Source organism: Coturnix japonica, chromosome 4, assembly GCF_054131305.1.
Source record: "Coturnix japonica strain WE chromosome 4, WE-NBRP24, whole genome shotgun sequence".
Taxonomy (NCBI): domain Eukaryota; kingdom Metazoa; phylum Chordata; class Aves; order Galliformes; family Phasianidae; genus Coturnix; species Coturnix japonica.
The window spans coordinates 46,236,896-46,256,597 of record NC_140666.1 but is presented as its reverse complement, the minus strand read 5'-3'; the positions used below and the strand labels follow the sequence as shown (position 1 = coordinate 46,256,597).

General features: G+C 35.2%; 1 long non-coding RNA gene across 1 annotated transcript in view; it reads right to left on the bottom strand.

Moving 5' to 3' along the window:
* LOC107313320 (uncharacterized) overlaps window positions 1-19,382 on the bottom strand; it is a 134,656-nt gene extending 115,274 nt beyond the window's left edge. Inside the window, exon 1 of the long non-coding RNA XR_014945332.1 lies at window positions 19,302-19,382. This is a non-coding gene — a long non-coding RNA (uncharacterized LOC107313320). The remainder of the gene's footprint in view (window positions 1-19,301) is intronic.
* Between the last annotated feature and the right edge of the window lie 320 nt (window positions 19,383-19,702).

Sequence of the window (19,702 nt, the reverse complement as noted above, 5' to 3'; positions counted from 1 at the left end):
CTGGCAAAAATTAAGGACATTGGTAGAAAGATTTCAATAGATAGCAAGCGTTCAGCAAAGGTAGAAACAGAATTTCTTCCATGGATTCCTAAAATTTACTCTAATAGTCAAAACCTGTTTTACCTTCCCTTCTATTTCCCTCATTAAGTGTAACATTATCAGTAATTGGGCAGGCATTGAGCTTTTGGATAACGTTATTACTATAACTTTTTTATTTAGCAGCTGCCAGTAGTTTTCCTAGAGGCTGCTGCTTTCGATATTTTTTGGTCTTCTAATCCCTTAACAAAGACTCATTCGACGGGTTCTGCTAATGTCACCTAATTTAGCCACATAGAGCTTATCTAAGGAACACTAGCTGCCCCTAGCTGTATGGAGTAGAAGTGCAGCATTCTATCAATTGCATAGTATCGATTACATACAATATTTTCAGCACTGTATAATACATAAAACAGTACAGTATAACATTTTTACAATAGGAGACCTTTCTTAGTGGAATTCTGCAAATCATATTTCTTTTTAACCAATAGACTGCAATAGAGTTCTGATGCCCTTGAGAACTATCAAGCAAGTCACAGTCAATTATTTCTGTTTCTGGAAAAACTACCACGGAGTTACTAATTATTTGGCTTAGAGCCTACAGCAACAGCAAAGTAGGCATTCTGTGTTGTGTGTGCTCACTGGAGCTCACAACTTCAGATTTTCATCTGGTTCTTCTAGCAGCTTATACCCATAATTATAGAAAAAAAATTGTGTTTGTTCTAAATATGATTCAGAATTGAAATGAACATCTAGTTAGGAAGCTGAGCCTTCACCTTCCAAGGGCATGTGTGAAGGATGAGAGAAGGGCCCCACAGTAAGGGAGAGAAAGGGACCTCACAGAAACTGGGATAAGGGTAGTGAAAAGATAGAAAGTTTATGTTGAAGTAGGAGAATGGGGTTGCAGACATGGGGTCTGGAATAACAAGAGGGATGAAGGCTATAGAGATAGGGGTGCAACAGCCTGAGGACAGTGAGGTGATTAGATGTCCATGGGGCAAGCTGGAACCAGTTTGGGGGTGCCCCTCCTGCGGGGTCGAAAGTTTACAAAATGGAAGATGGTGAGCCTTCATCCCACAACCACCCCCACAACTCACACACGCACAAGGGGGGAGGGACCACATGCTAATGGCCTCTCAGGTATGTAATGAATAGGTATCCAAATTCCTACAAACTATTGATTATGTATTCGTTCAGCCTATATCTGTAGCACACTTTCTCCTACTGGTGTGCAAGTGAGGTGAAGATATCCCCCTTGCACCAGGGTGTATGCGCATCACTCATTAAACATACCTGCTTTATATATATATAAATATATATTTTGTAATTGCTTATTAACTTGCACTAATTTTAAACATCGTAAGCATGGAAATGTGGGCTTTCTTCTTCAAAATCATTTATCCAGGAAGCAAAGAGGTTTGTGACTTTTCATTAACAATTACAAAAGATATCAAATAAGACTTGCCAAAAGGTTAGAAAACTGAAGAACACAAGATGCAAGGAAATAGAATCTACAAATGAGCACATACAAATCTTTGGCACTAGTTTTTATACTCAAAACAAATCACTCATCTTTTGCCCATTCCCACACACCACTCTAAGAATGACTCTGATCTGCTCTGACAATGCCCTTAACAAGCCAGATTTGCTAGGCCTCATTCCTGTGCAAGGAATAAGAGGGAAAAAGAAAAGACACATGAAAACTGACAAACTAAGAAATAAAGTAGAACACAACATAATGTTTTAAAGTGCTTCTTAAAGAGTACCGTGTTTGTAAATTATGGACAGGCAATACTTAGTTTCATTCACAGGAAGACAGCCAACAATTTGAAAATTCAATAAATGAGGAATAAGGTAGATCATTGCTCATAGCAGATGCAACATACAGGTGCCCTCGTAGTTTTAATAAGCATCTTAAGGATCAAAAAAAAAAAACAGAAGAGAAAGAGTATTTGTCTGATCATTTGTTTTTTTGGTTCATACAAGCCTAGGTGTACTCAGTCATTCATGAAATCCAGCTTGACCATAATGCAAAACTTCAAACTTTTTAATGGTTAATTTATATTAATGTGTGAATAAAACTTTAGGAAAATCTGCAAACAGTATTTTTACCGTGTTAAGGTGCATAAATCCAAAGTTTATGTTACTTATAAAAAAAACAAGTTATGATAGTCCAAATAACCTTTTATGTCAGTTTGGCACAGATAGTGACTAACAGCTTCATCCATCCTCTCCTAAACGTAAGTAGTTTTCACCTTATGTAAATACATTTTTTGTGACAGCCTGATCTAATACAGATATACTTCACCCAAATTTTCAGCTGGGGATATGAGATTAAAGGATTTTTGCCAATCCTTTCATAATTGCCATTATGAATTTTCAATTTCGATATTTGGCAACCCTGCTTCTTTTTGATAGTTTAGAAAATCACTCAGGGAATATGACAGTTATCAGGAACTACTACACATGAAGGAAGAATGTAAAACATATCACTGATCAGATAAGTCTGGTTCTATTCCTCTTTTCATTTGACTGGGTTCCAAGAAAGCAGAAAAAGGAACACATGAATTTGAAGCAAGCAAAGAAGCACACAGAGGACATAGCTTCTTCTGGAACCTCGAAAAACAGGTATCAGGAAAAGGCTGCTGCAGTGGTATCAGAGACTGATTTTAACAAAGCCCAGGAAAGAGCTGAATCCAGACCTAGCTTGAATATAAAGGCAACACTGATCCCAGAGCCTTCAAGACAGGAGACAGAAAAATGGCCATAAACTCAGCTCAGAAGTCCCTAGAATTGGTCACTGGAAAACTGAGCAGATAATACAGAAAATGGAGCAGAAAGACAACCACAGAGCACAGCTCTGATCTTTTCAGGTTAAAGCTCATTGTATGGTGTTTACACCCCCACTGTTCAATCTTTGATCACTTTCAATGATGGGTCAAATTTCACACAGCCTTGCACAAATTTATCCTCAGAGACTTGCTTTAGAATCTTAATTCGACCTTTCTTTCCCATGCTTACAAAATTTCATGGAAACTTCTTCCCTCATGTAGTTCCACATAGTAGCATATGCACTACAGTAAGCCTATAAAAGACCAAGTCTCCTTTAAAAATTGAAGATGCTCACAAGTTTTCATTCAAATTTCTTATATAATGAGATGCACTTAAAGGCAGTGGATTTTTTTATTTTTATTTTTTTCTAGAATGAATTTGTAAGAATTTTCTAGAATGAATTTGCATATCTGGTATTTTCCTCTTATCAGAAATGTTAGCCAGCAGTGTTCCAGGTTTAATTTTGATTTGCCTTTCATTGAGGCATGGAAAGGTTCACTTCTGGTAAGAAACCAAGTAGTATAGAGAAAGCAGTTTCTACTTACGCATTATTCTGGATTAAGATCAGAATATTTGGAAGAAAAAAAAAAAGGAGCTTAAAAAGTTTTATTTCTGCCTTACTCTTAGATCAGGTCTTGCCACAAAATCGTAACATTATTAAAGTGAAAGGAAAAAAAACACAAGTACTTTGATCATTTGACAGGTAGTCTACAACGGGTTTAAAAATGCAAAGCATTTTTTAATTTTTGAGGAAGGTGAAAAGTCAGCATTACCAAAGTTTTGGTAACAAATTAATCATCAGAATAGAAATTGGTTTGAACACAAAAAAGTAGAACTCAAAAGAAATTTTTATTTATTTATTTATTTATTTAAAATAAACAAACTAAGAAATAGTTTTAATGTTTTAGAGCTCAAGTGGAAGAAAATCTTTAGGAAGTTTTTCTAAATTCTGTTTAAATTCATGGCTTCAGAAACCAATAAAATGTCTCCCAGAGCTTAATTTTCCCACAGTGAGAAGCTGTTAAATGATATTTCTCGTAATTCCAGTTCATAGACTCATTGTATACTAACCAGTGAAAAATACAGAGCATATGAAAGCAGCACAGATTAACATCTGTGTGTATACCATCCAAGCAGCATGTAAGAGCTTTGTACCTGCAAATCCTTCTGAAAACACTTGGCTGAGTTTTGCCTTAAGAAGAAAACCTGTGTTGAACTGAGTTCTGTATAGGTGAAGATTTTTCATATTGCTTTTCCAGTGAAAACATTCTAATTCATCCACAGTGACCCTAGATATTTGCATTAGGGTGATAAGATGCCTTACTACTAAATACCTTTTTTCCATTTAAATCTATTTGCTTGGCTAAATTACTGCTAACAAGAATTCTCATTTTTGTCTTTTACAGTCAGAACTTTTTATACTAATTGGTACTACTAGTAACGGGAGTAGGAATTCTACTGAATTTTTCATGCATAAACTGACAGTCAAGTGTTGGGTTGATGGTTGGACTTTGATCTTAATGGACTTTTCCAACCAAGATAATTATATGATTCTATTTCTTGAAGATTAAAAACACACCCTCCCAAATTTTCTTCCCTGTTATATTTAAGTACAAAAGTTTCTATGACAAAAAATAGCCACCAACTGCTCTTCCTAGTTGTAAAAGGTACTTTAATTAAATGAATTACAGCAATGAAAGTATTCGTATCTTTCTTGCACGTAGAATTTTTCATAATCTGTCTTGGGTCTAACTGAACAATTTGTTATACTTTACTTTTTAAAGATTATCCAAAAAGGAAGATTATTTTTATTAAGTGCAAAATATAGCAAACATAGTAAAAAAATTACTCTGCAAAAATTTTCCTTTTGAACATAAGATTTCTTTGTCCATCTATCTGCCATACATATAGGTGAATATTATTCACTTCCTAAAAAAACATGAATTACATACCATTTTCTTCTCATCATCAGTCACTGTAAAGCCAAACTTAACAGGTCAGTTTCAACTGTGGAAAAATCTGTCTGCTCTAAGTCAGATATGGCCGATATCAGTGGAGTTCCACCAGAATAAATCTCATACATGATGTTTATTCTGCAAACAGCATTTCTTTACTGAAATTGAAAAGCAGCTGCAGAGAATCAGAGTTAGTTTACTACCTAAAAAAATGTCCAAGCAGACAAATATTTTAGTTAATGTACTACCATTAATTGAGAAATAAATTAGTCATGATACATTTGCAATCAACCTGCATGCATAAAACATTGGGAATATTTTGAGTATCTAAACAAGCTATGTTTAATAGCTCAGTTCTTCAATTAGAAGAATCTACCATGGAAAGGAAAGAGAGGAAGAAAATACTGTTCTCTTGAATACTAATATTTAGTATTCTGTTACAACCTCCATTTTTTACATTTCTGCATAGCCACACATCTCCTGAAATATCTGCAGTACTTTGCCTCATATGCACATTCCTGAAACCAACCAAAACTGAAGCACTTAAAAAAAAACAAACAAACTGTACTTTATAAACTGGTGTTACACATTCAGCCTATTCACCGCGATCAAAGAAGCGCTAACACTTCAGATTTTAATTTATGAATAATTTTGAGAATATTTTTAACAGCAACTTCATCAACAGCGCAATTATAAGCCTGATTATAGATAATATGTACAAGGGTACATGAGATACCCATCTAGAGAGAAGGCTCAAGTTTAATGTCAGTCGTACTATTTTAAAGAATATTAATTTGCATTTTGCATGTCTCATTCTCACAATTTTAGTCTTATTTTCACCAAACCAGAATGGACTTATCTCTTTGGATGTTCCCTCCCTTTCTGAAGTGATCATTACCTTTAGACTGATTATGATTATTCTGAAATTATTATTAATTTAAATTTTACTATCTTTAAGACACCAGTAATCAGCTAAGTTGGCTACAAAGCAGGTATGCCTTTGTATGTTGTAATTATACTTCTCACTACACTGCATATGAAAAACACAAAATGAATGAGGTACTTAGACATTTTGCCTCTAGGTTTTTTTTTCTCTCTAGGAAGTATTTCAATTTATTCTCTTTCTAATTGCAACTCAAAACTACTCTTATTGCAATTCTTGCACAAAGGTTGAATATAATGTAATTTTATTCCTGCTGCTGCAGGCAGTTCTGTGTATCCAACAGTTAATTTGTTCAGCCATCCAGAAAGATTTCAGCTTTATCTAGACATCAGTCCCCTTCACTATAACAGAGATGCACACACTTACTACATGAGATGGCCCAAAGCAAACAGTGACATTTATGAATCTGTACAACATGTAGAGTCAACAATATGTAGAGCAAATAATGTGAAGCATATGGGTTTTCTTGAGTAGTGTTTAATATGAGAACACATCTTTAGAATTTAACATAATATATCAATAATTATTGTGGGAGGAGGGGTGCGTTAGCTCTGTTGACATTGTCTCCACTCAAAGTTTAAAGCCTTTGCCATGAGCAAAGCATTTGTTGCATGCAAAGATTGAAAGAGAACTTATGAGTGTGGGCGTGTTTGAGATGAAATGTGTAATATTCCCACTGGTCATAATCACAACTCTCTCCCTTATGTAACCTGCTTCTGCACAAATTTTGGGGGGCTTTTGTGCAACTGAGATTTATTTTTTATTACCAGACGTATTTATGCCAATCTACACCGGATTATGCACACTTCCACAAGCACCTTTTTGTGTGCAATTGTAGAGTTTTTAAAAAATACATACACTTCTACAGCTTGGGTTGTTGTTGTTGTTTTTTTTTTTTTCCCAAGAGGGCATTTCATAGTTGACAATTAACATGCTTGAAAGAAGAGATTTTCTGCAAGTGTCACAAATTTATTCTTACAAAGCTTTGATCATCATTCTTGGTAATAAAAAGAAAAATGCAAATCTTCTGGTTGCCACACCTCCATTTTCAGACTGAATAAAAAATGGCTTGTTCTAGTTAACAAATGAACAAGGAATTGACAGCAGGTTTCAACACTAATTAATCTAGCTGTTCTGCACAAGCAGCAATGGGATGTCTCCTCTCACTGCATCCTTTCTTCTAGCCATGGAAAAACAGGCTACAAAAAAATTACCTCTGATTGCTCTCAGAAATTCATTAACTTCTTTTGCACCTCTTATTTTTACACTGTGATAATATGAAGAGTGGCAACTACACTTTATGAACTGAACAAAGTGATGACATCAACCTCCAAAGCACCAGAAACAGAAACTGGTTTAAGATCTGTCTTCCTTGTACCTGTAACACACTAAATATAATTTCATTGCACGTTTAATTTTTCCTTTCTTGAGCCAACTACCATTTTCTGTTTTCTCTGTTTTCCAGAATTAAGATGACTTTCCATCTGCTACAGCAACCCTCTGAGACACAGGAGGTGAGTATACCTGACTGACGGAATAGGAATTCCTCTCTTGCTATGGAAAGAAAAAATGTACACCCATACCGAAAGCCCAGAAGCCTATACATTAACAGACTCTTGCCAATAAACTCAGTTACATCCATTCTCTACAGCATCGGACTTGTTCTTATAATTCATTACATAACAAATTACTGGTAATAAGAAATATGGGGAAAACACAAGGCTGACATTTCAAGAGTATTTTAGATTGTAATTTGAAGAGTTAAACCTCCAAAATAAATTAATATTATTGTAATTTTAAGGACATGTTATCCATCAGAACTAAAGGAAAAGTAAACATTGCTGGTTGCTTCTTTTTTCTTTCTTTTCTTTTTTTTTTTCCTTACAAGTTTTTTCTTCGATGACTCCTTGGTTAAAATCAATTTACTTTGTAAAAACAGACAAAGGATCAACAACAGTGATTACGGGGCATGCTGATCTGACTAACGTGTTATTAACCCGCAGATTTATTAGTCTGATTTGGAAGTCTGTCTACTTCCCTCAGAGTGAGCAGTTTAATTACCAGGACAGGACTGCATGGGTCTTGCCTTTTCATTTTAAAGCAATGCTGCCCCCATCTGGGAGTTAAATGTGCAATCTCCTCCATCTCCTGATTACAGCTCTTACTCCATCCTACCTGAAACCCATTTTTATAAATTCTATAAATGCAATTAATACATCTTCTAGTGTAGTGCACTTGAAAAATGTTTTTAATAGATTTGAATCGAAAATCTACGTAGATGAGCTTCAACTCAGTGTTCTGTAAAGTCAAAATCATTGCTGTTGAATATGCATACACTGATTAAGTGCAAGTTAAATGTACTTTCGGATGTACTACTGATATACAGTGCTAAATATTTTTTATTCCAAATTTTACCAAGAAGCTTTTGACATTTTTCTGCATTAGAAGCAGGTAAAAAGAGAAAGTAATTATATTGGATGTCAATTGTAGTGCTTTGGTGTATAATCAATACAAACATGTATCCTGGTTGATGATTATTTGCTACAAATAGCATCATACAAGAAATGCAGTGAATATATCTGTCAAATTATTACTTGTTTACAGAGTTGAGTGTTAGTCTCTTGTGCAGGTAAAATGAAATTAGATTGCTTTTTCCACTGGCAAAGATGATTTTATAGACTAATAACAAACCTCAATATACTGAAGTCATAACACTGCATATGAACCTACATGCTCATCCCTATTCATGCCTTTTTTTTCCTCTACTCGCCACACTTTAAGGGCTGTAAATGTTATCCAGAGTGGCAATGAATATCTTCACAGCTTGCTAGAAGAAACCCAGAGTGGAGCTTTTAAATGGTCTCTGTACTGAAACTGTACTGAAAGTCTGCTACGTTACCCCTTGAATTCTGCCAACCAGCAGGTAAGATTTCTGATATATTTAGACCAGGAGAACAAATCCAGGTGCTCTTCAGCACCCACACACTAGTGTATGGCAGCAAATCTAGGGACACAAACTCTTTCCCTGTTGAAGTTCTACTAAGTATACTGCGGCTTCGAGGGAGGGCTGTCAGGAAGCTGATCGTTCTTCCCCTGTCCCACAGGTGCTGCTGCAAGACATGAACTGGTGAACTCTGGGTTGGTCTCAGTTGCCACCTGGGCACAAAAGTTGCATGTTGTCTGAGCAGTGTAGGTGTGTCAGATTGTATTCTGAACAACCCATTCCACTGGCTGAAGTGGTAAGAATAAATACTTAGCTTTATGTGTATGAACAGCCACCATCCTGTGGCTATATGTGTTCAAAGAAGCATAATCTCCATATGCATTAAGTTGCAAGGCAGTAAAGACCACCAGTGCATTGCTTAACACAAGTCATTTATCAGACAAGTAAATCTAACCATATGCAGTTTTCAATTTCAAAGATTAGGTTGAGTGCTGATGGGAGTTTTATCACAAGAAAGGCGAAAAAGGAAGAAAATACAAGTAAAATACCATAGCTGTCTCTTGTAAAGCACTATGGTGGTATTTTCTCACTCGCATGAAAGATCTGTCTTCTTACTGCCACAGCCCAGACTATTCCAAACAACTGCAAATTGGGAAAATATTCCTTTACATTGATACCTCAGGTAAACACACCTGGACTTTAATGTCACCCTTCAGATATCTTTTTCCAAAGTACGGAAAGTACTGACTATGTTAGACATACATGTGACACATCCCTTTTCCTACAGTTACTCTATAATTAAAGCCTAGCCTGAGAATGGTTTGTAATGACACCCTCAGAAGATCTTTTTTCTGGGGAAGGGAGGAAAAGAAAAAATAAAAAGGAAAGACTGGCACAATACTACATGCATCCTGTGCATTTTGTATAATGGCTTAGCTATTGTTCGAACAGATTTCTTTGGGGTCCTGTGAAAAATTAGCTTTTCATTGCAGTGGGAGTTCATTTATTGCTACATTGTACAAACTACATAAAGTTTATGGCTTTTCTTTTTCTTTTTCTTTTTTTTTTTTTCTTACTAATACGATGATAAATATTTGGTACTGCATTATAAAATAGCAAACTTTGTACAGCAATAATTACTTCCCCTAGGAGTACAACATAGCCTTTTGTCACTTTAATAGCACTGGTAATCTCAAACAGAAGCAGTGGGGCTAAAGGAGATGGATGCATACATAAAGAGCTTCTAATCATAGGCATGAACATATCTAGAAAGCAGTGTTATTCTTCTTCCTCCCCCCAGAAATGGTATCTGTTTCTCCAAAACAGGTCTTTTTAAATTTTCTGAACTACTGAGTAGGAAAATCTGAGTTCTGTCTCTGTTTTAAACAAAAATAAATAAACCAGAATTGCAAGCATCAAAGAACCAGCACCTAGACAGCAACCAAACTGTGAAAAGCTATCAGTCACTATATACAGTGTATTTATGCCTTGCCATTATCACTGTGGAGTTAAAACTACCAAAAAAACACAGATAAAATGTAATAGAATCAAAGTCTTCTCTTCTTGCTATTCCTTCACTCCCAATTCTATACCATTTATTGTAATATGAGCATTATAGTCTATACTTGCAGGCACCAGAGCAGGCTGGAGAGGAGCTCTACAGAGAGGGACCTGGGTGTCCTGGTAGATGACAGGCTGGCCATGAGCCAGTAGTGTGCCCTTGTGGCCAAAGAGGCCAATGGCATTCTGGGGTGCATTAAAAAGAGCATGTCCAGAAGGTCGATGGAGGTGATCGTCTCCCTCCACTCTGCCCTGGTAAGGCCTCATCTGGAGTAATGTGTCCAGTTCTGGGCTCCCCAGTGCAAAGATGGTGAAGGGCCTGGAGCATCTCCCCTATGAAGAAAGGCTAAGTGAACTGTGTCTATTTAGCCTAGAGAAAAGAAGACTGAGAGGGAACCTGATCCAGGTCTATAAATATCTGATGTGTAGATGGCAAAGAGGTGAGGCCAGGCTTTTTTCAGCAGTGTGTGGAGACAGGACAAGGGGAAACAGCCAGAAACTGGAGAATAGGAAGTTCTGCATGAATGTGCACAAGAAATTCTTTATGGTGAGGGCGATGGAACACTGCAACAGGCAGCCCAGGGGGGTTGTGAAGTCTCTTTCTCTGGAGATAATCAAGACCCGCCTGGATGCCGAGCTGTGAAACCTGGTGTAGGGAATCTGCTTTGGCAGGGGGGCTGGACTCAATGATCTCTGGAGGTCCCTTCCAACCCCTATGATTCTGTGATTCTGTGATTGTTATCTAACACTAATACTTAACTCTGCAAGGAGAGAAGGTACACGTTATAGGACTGTTAAAACTCCACCCCCCCCCCCCCACCCCCCTCCCCCCCCAAAAAAGAATAAATAAATAAATAAATGAAAATTATTGGATTTCAGGATAAAATATAAAACTATCAAAATAAATTGCCTTCACATGCATTAATAAATTTTTTCATAATTTACTCTTAGTCTTCTTTGAACAGAGGGTCATTTCCCTTACAAGAGAGACAAAAAGCATAGATTGTATGTAGGTAGCATTATGACACTGCATGATAATGTGAAATAATATTTACTTGCAGGGAGGTTGTAAAAGATAATGGGGAAAATAAGCTATAACTTTCCCTTGTAAGAAAAATTTGTTTCCTTATAGTATTGTATTGTATAAACAGTATTTCCTTACAGATTTCTTTATCACATGCAGACTATTTCTGTATGTAGCCATAGATTCTAAGTGACATGAAGAACAACCGTTTGAAACGAGTCTCATTAATAAGTGATTGAGCGTCACAGTGCACAATCTGAGAAACTCAGGAACTGTGATCTTACAAATCCATGAAACCAAGACTTGCCATTACCTGGCTTCGAAATGCTTAACTGAGCAAATGCAACAGTATTTTATAGCTAGAATTGTTGCTGACTTATTAATGAGCCAATTCTTGATTTAAATAGTATATTTCAACCATTCACAGAAAAACTGGCTCATTACTGACTTCTTCTTTTAATATGATATAATTACTACTTAAAGGAGTGTCTAACAGATGGGAGATCAATTTTTGTTTAAAGTCCACAGCAGTATTGCCATTGATCTTTATGAACAGTCCTCCGTCTTGAATATGACAAATATTTTTAACAATCATTAAAAAAGTACTCTGAATAAGAATCTGAGTACTATAATTAAATGTAATTAAATCAATTAAATTGATATCAGTCAATAAATTAAATATAATTAAACAAACCAATGTGATGAAAGCAAAAAATACTAGCACTTGAGATCTCAAAATACTCATGTTTTATAACCTTCTAGGAGAGGTCACAGAGATATAACCCTTAACATTATGGTTGCTGCTGCAGTTCAGCTTCCCAGAAGACAAGCATATACAGTCAGTTACTAACCTCAGCCACATTTGCATATAATTTTTTTCTAAAACTTCCTTTCAAGCACTTCTTACAAGATCAAATTCACCTTTTATTTTCAGCTTGAACTGAATACTATTTATTGTAATATGCATTCATGAGATGCAGTTTTTATGACAACGACTTGGGCATTTCTGATTTCACAGGTCACTGAATTAGAAGCACAATGAAAGGAACTGACTGGACCATTCCTAATGAACATAAGTTATCAGTTGATATGAGTCAGCAGGCATGGACATTCTCTGTTATTTGTCATGCCCATTGTCACAAAGTGAGTGAACCATCACCCTGAACTCTTTTAATCCGGAGATAATGCATTCTTGGACATCCACGGCTACATAATATGAACATGCATCCAGAGGGTCAAATACAATGAGATGGAATTTGTGAGGCTTCTACCCTTTGAAATAAATCATCCTTCCAAGCTTTTCCTCCACTGAATTTTGAAATATTTCATTAATATAATTTCACAGGAGTTCCCATGGAATAAAATGCTACTTCAACATGCAAAAACATATTATGTGAATTTGCAACAGAACCTAAAAATGCCTTCTCCATAAAATCAATCCATCATAGTTCAGAATTTGTGGAGAAATTTCAGTTTTCTTGCTGCACCTCCACAATGAGATGTACAAATTTTCCCTTTGTCAAATTAGGATTCTGTTTTCAAAAATCCAGAAATTATAATGAAAATATATAGAGAAAATATAATTGAGAGGCTTTGCATACTAAATATATGTGGATTTTTACTGTCTTTATGTGGATGATTTCATGTAAAAAGCTGATTATGTGATACCATTCATCAGAATTTGAAAAAATGACAGAGAAAAGATGTAAAAGACAAGGTTAAACTTCTACAGCATTAGGCAAATTTGCATTTTTGGGATTCTGTGTTTACGTGAGCTATTACTGACAAAGAATGCTTGGTGATCTGGATTCAGAGCTGCACAACTACTTTATCTTGCCAGCAGAGCAGAGAAACAGTGGAATAAAACTCAAGATTCCTCGACTTCTTGTCATGTGACAGGCCAAATTTGATTCCAAAGTGGAGATTTGGAAACATTTGAACCAAGCAGCAGAATATGCATCCCAAAGTACACAGCCTCCAAAAAATTTTCTCCATTTTTGTCCTTAAGGTGAGCAACCCATGTGCCAAATTAATCTGGGGCCAAAAGAGTACTCTGGTCCTGTCCATGGAACCATGGAACTGACATGATAATTAACAATAATTAAGAAGACTAGCCACAGGGAGGAAAGAGATTTCACACCTGTCTCTTGATAATTTGCTTTCATCTATCCTGTTTAAAGGAGCAGATGCAGTCAGCTGAACTAGCAGAGGTAGAAAAATAAAATTAAAAAAAAAAAAAAAGGTATTTGACGTCTTACATTTTAAAAGCTTTTAATCCCTTGACATATAGGAGAAAATACAGATCAGAAAAGAGTACACCCAATTAGCACTGCAGTATTAGATACCAGACTACAAACAACATCCTGCAGTACTTTGAGTGAAGGTGATCAAGGAAAATCCTGAATATGAGCATATGATTCTTATATGTCTTCATTGGGTACATAAAAGAAAATTGCTTAAACAAAGGCAAGACACGAGAGACAGGAAATAATCCATATGTCAAGGTCTGATTCTAATCTTGCTCTAATCATTTCCTTCTTTGAAAGAAAAAAATGTCTCAAAAAAAAACCAACACATAAATCAAAGTTCTCAGATAGGTAGTGACAATATCGTCCATATCAAAGGATGAATATCGATAGTTTTATTCTGTGTTGTTTTGTTCAGCCCTTTGAGTTAGTATTTCTTGGGTCCTTCATTAATAATTCTCTTCTGGGTTGCTAAAATTCAAAATATACTTCTATGAAAAGAGTCACTAACATGTCCTAATCATGTCACCTCAAGCTCAGGTAAGTACATTATGGAGATAAGTAAACACAGGAAAAAATAGCATGTCATACCCATATTCTATAATACATCCAGCAAGACAGTTACATACGCTATATTTTAGCTACAGAAATTTCAGACAGCATCAAAACTCATTATAGCATATAATATAGTTGGAGTTTATTCTATTTTTAACATGATCCATCACATAATCAAGTACCTTTTTCTGTGTTTTCTATACAAGCAACATTTCAGTTGACAATAGCACATGCTAAAAATGTTCCCAGATGCCTTGTATTTTGACTGGGCAACTCAAAAGGATTAAACTGATCTGTACTTAACGTTTTTAGTATTCAATAGAGAACTTATGCCTCAAATTACAAGCACTGGGATAGATATCTGACATATTTCTGTGCTGTGGAAATAATAATCATATTTTACAGGATATGGAAATACTTAGGCTGTAGACCAAGGCCTTACACTCTCCTTAAGCATGCTAACATATATAATATTGTTTTTCAGATGCTAAATGATGTTATATATTAACTCTGATATTTGCTTAATTTTATCATTTACTTCCTTTCAGGTAATGATATTGATAAACGATATTCAGGCCTGAATTTTGCCTTTCTTAGATTACTTCCACATTTTCATGTAGTTTGCCATTTTTCCTCTATGGTTTTATTTTATCTACAGCTGTTCCTCTTATTTTATGATAGCAACATCTGAATTTCATTTTCTGCACTAGAATATAATTTTCTCAAGCAATCCCAAGTAGCTCACAGACATAATTAGTAAGCATGCTCCTTTGCTGTGCAAGCTGAGACAAAAACACCTGCTTATGTTTAAAGTGATGAGGTTGGGTTTATTTTTGTTTTGTTTTGTTATTTAACTTTGCCTATAGAGTATTCGTTTCTGCGTGGAAGGCAAATTTATAAGCATATAAGATTTATTTGTGCTCAAATTGATATGTTATTCACTAGATAGATCTATCTATAGAAAACTTCTCACAATTACTTTCCTATGCTGAAAAAAAAAAACACCAAAAAACAAACAAAAAAAAACAAACCATAAAATAAAAAATTTGTTTCCACTCAGCTCTTTTCCAATTTTACTTTAAGGCTTTGGCACACCTCTCAGTTACCTGTTCAAAAACTGGGCTGGCTAAGACAATATTTTTATTCATAATGTGTGAAATCATATACTTCTTTTCTTATAAACAATTTTATGATAACATTAAGTGCTGCTTAGATTCAATAATCATAACACCCTATAATCCTATCCATTTTTATAGTCTGATCTCATTCCCTCCAGCAAACAAGTTCCTGTTTTTGCTACAGACAGTCGGGGTATTCTGGTGGTCTTTATCTTTTTTTCCTTAAAAAACAATGCTCCATTATAACAGTTTCCCAATAAGGCTTCCACCTACCTCAAAACCTACATGTATGTCATGTGGAAATCTCAAATCTTTCAAAACATTTGGAAAGTTTATTGATCTTGTTTCAAAAATTATTTCCACAAATTATGGTCACACTCACCATTCTTTACTAGTTTGATAACTGGATTGCATACTGTGGGTTAAATAAATTAATTTCTGTAACTTCAATGACTCAGGAGGACTTGCATCCTTGTTCCTCCTCAGACTGTCTACAACATTTTCTACTTCTAGTCCTGACAACAACTAAAAATTCTGTGCCAGAACTAATAGCACCAAAGAGAAGGGGTTTTTTTTGGTTTTTTTTTTTCCCCTACATACAGGAAAACTAACACTCAGAAAGAGAATTTTAAGAAAAGTCTATATGTATACAGATATCATTTTCATGTAAGCTTTCTTTTAAAAAATAAAAGTAGATGTCAACAACAAAGGATGAAATATATACTTTTGGGGTCGCTATACAGTGTCAATCCCCAGTACTGCAAGTGGGGGATGTATTCGGACAACCGAATACATAAAATCAGAGAAGCTTTATGGTTGGAAAAGACCACTAAGATCATCTAGTCCAACCACTGGCACTACATCTACACAGTTTTTCAACATCTACAGGAACTTCACCGGTAACTTGGACAGCCTATTCCAGTGCTTGACCACTCTTTCAGGGAAGAGATTTTTCCGAATATCCAATATGAATGCCCCCCGGAAAAACTATTATCTGATAAAAAATACACCTCATCTGTCTTGTAGTAGATTTTAACCATTAGAGGAGAAGCTTCTGCTGGCAAGAAATCCCTCAGTCCACATTGCTGGATCCACACAACTGCCATTATCAAACCTTTTGCAATTATACAATCCAAATTTCTTAATTAAGCTCAATAATCAACTCCTTGCATAGTGTGATTCAAATTTCCTGTATTTCTTTAAGACTATTGCCTTAAAGTTGCTCACAAGAAAAAACAGGAATGTTATTTTTTTTGCTGACTTTTCATTTCCAACAAAGGATGTGCAGTAAGTCAATTTAACACAGTCCTTTTGAACAGACAGTTGCAGCTTTTCAGCACAGAACTGCACTTCAAATGTAGGTCAACAGAAGGTAAGACTGCATAGGAGGATCACTGTTAGGAAATTAAAGCTAACTAGATATTACTAATCAGGAAATTTGAATTAAAGGTAACTGTAAATACAGTGTGAAATTGTAGAAAATGAGGAAAAGAAGATTTAAAAGGTTGTGGATTTTCAGCAATAGAATTGCTTATCCTGCAAAATTTCACCAGTAGAATATCCACGTCATTAATATGCATGGATATCTATTTTATTAATCCTTTTTAATAGTCCACTGTCATTCAGATACCTTTTTTGCTGATCTCAGAGAGCTTAGTTCAACTGAGTAAGGGCAAAGAAAAGTGTCAGCATAGGAATATCAGTGTGCTCTGCCTATGAAAAATGAAAATACATTTTCAAAAAATACAAAGATGACGTCCTTTCACAAGCAAAAAATTCAGAAGGATAAAGAATAGCTGGAACACTAGAGAGTTTATTTTTTGCCAAACTTTTTTGCCTTTTTCACAAAACATTGCCCTGTCCAAGTCAGAGAATTCTTTGCATTTGCTCTTGTCAAATATCATGCAATTGGTCATTGCCCAGCTCTCCAATTTGATCACCCTAAAGTGCCTCTCTGCCCTCAAGAGAGTCAACAGCTTCTACCAATTTAGTATCATCTTCTAATTTATTTAGTATACCTTTGAGTCTTGAATCCAAGTCGTTTATGAAAACATTAAAAAGAATTAGCACTAAAACTGAGCACTATGGAAAAAAGCAAAACACCTAAGTTTCCCAGTGTTTCCTAAGCACAGGATCGGTAAAAACAAACAAACAAACAAACAAACAAAAAAGTGTTAAATTTAGGTGCATTTAGGAACATTACATACCATAACTGTAAGACAACAAAATTACTGATACCCTCACAGATGCCCAAATATTTTACTGCTAGTACTGAGGACACATGGCTAAGCAAGCCTAGCTTATGGCAGTGACTTAAAAATCCATATTTCAGGCTCACCAAGTAACTCCATTTATTTATGGATCAGGTAGTTTAGTGAAATGGAGACAACAGTAACTTCTTCCAAAATTCTTGATTCTGACAGTTTTACAAGAGCTTTGTACTAAAACCAGTGAAAATCTGCTGGTAACAAGTTTGTGTACTTAGTTGTTGTACACAGTTTCCCATAGTGTTTTTGTTGTTTTTAAAGTAGAATCAGATTTACCACTGTTTCAAACAAACAAACAAACAAAAACACAACCCACACACCACAATGTTGTGTCTAGCAGCTTTAAACCACAGAATCCCAAAATCAATTTTAATTAGTGAAGTAGCTTGAGAAATCATATTCATATACAGTGTTTCTGATCCCATGGAAGTTGATAGCAAAGTTACTATTGATTTTAAGCAAATAGGGTTGAATTCAGCAACCTCAGACATTTTCCTAATTAATTTATATAAGGCTGAGTCTCAATGAGCAAAACATGAATGTATTTTTCGGTCATGTCTACTCAGTGGAGTGGCCTGATGCAATTGAAAGGCTCAGTTTCAAAGCAGGATAGAAAATCTAAAGACATATTAGCTGACTGAATTAAAGATACTTTAATCATAATAAGTTCATTCAACTAACCTAACAAGATTGGAAGAGATACCCACTTCCTTATGAAGACAATGCTCTTAACTGTTTCAGCAGTGGCATAAGGCACCAGTTTGCTAGAAGAGAAAGTGACAGAAACATTGCACACAATTGCATAACTTCTGTGCTGTATCCAGAAAACTGGTCTGTTATATACCCATACTATTTTTTATTTTTTTTTAAACAGCAATTCACAGTGCACAGCAAAATGCCAGCTGTGATGAATATGGAAACCTATAGACTGTTTGTAATTCTGGTTTGAGACTGAACTCTACACTTTCAGAACTGTAGCCTTTACTTCACTCACATATTTAGTAGTGGCTCTGGTTAAGTGCTCAGCGCCACACAACCATTCATTCACTGCCCTGTAAGCATTCTATTTACATTAAAATATCCTATTTGAATAAGACTACAATACTTTTATATGTAAGAGGAAAAAAACCAAAATACCACAGACTGCAAGTCAACATTCTAGGGAATTTCTAGACAGTTCAAACAAAACAAAACAATAAAATGCAAAGCACGTTGAAAATTACTATGATTTGAGGATTGAGCTGCGTGCATCCTCTACAACATGTACTTTAAAAATTTTCATTGAAAAATACCTTTTTGCAAATGCTGAGTAGAATGGAAAGATCACATCTCCTCACCTACTGACAATACTTCACCAAATGCGATCTTAGAATATTGTCAGTCTTCTCAGTGGCAAAGGATGCTACCAAGATTATGCTATTGCTTGGTTCAAAATAATGCAAACCTACAAATATTTTTATGTGGGCTTTTCTAAAAGAATGCAATTCATTATGTTTCGTCAGAATGACAATAGTGCCACAATTGCTCTGATTATATTAGTGATAAAAAGATTCTATTGTATTAACTGTTCATAGAACAATGAATCCTACTGGACATATGGTAGAATTTTGACGTTACTTAGCAAGGTAGATAAAGACAGCAGAGGAGATGCAAATTTAGGAAAACATGCATCCTATCTATAAGAATGAATAAACTATCTCAAGCAATAGTGTAACAATTCTGATTGTACCATTCCTTAGATTGATAAAAAATATATATAGTTCAGTCTATACACATTACATTTTTCCTACAGCATATTGTATTCTTAAAGTAACCACTGACCTTAAGCTTTAAATCTGCATTTCTGAATTCCATGCTTAGTGGTTCAGTTTCTCCATAGGATCCGCACATCTTCAAAAATTCTAAGAACAAAGAAATAATTCTTTCCTTTAATAACTTTTAATTTGTAGCATATTTGAAGTAGTTAAGTTCTGTATGTTTCACAGGCTGTGTACTGTGTAATTTGTCAGCATTAAAGTTATTTTATTTCCATGTATTTGAAGACCTCTTGCTTCATCACCTTCTCTTCTATTTCTAGTCAAATAACCCCCAGTTCTCTATCTGTAGGAGACATATTAGCACTGTACTAGGTGAGAAAAACTTAAGAGATGTTCCCTTCAAAATTAGCTGAAGATGCATGAAGTAAACATTTTTTTTTTAATCTATAAATAGACATCAAGCTA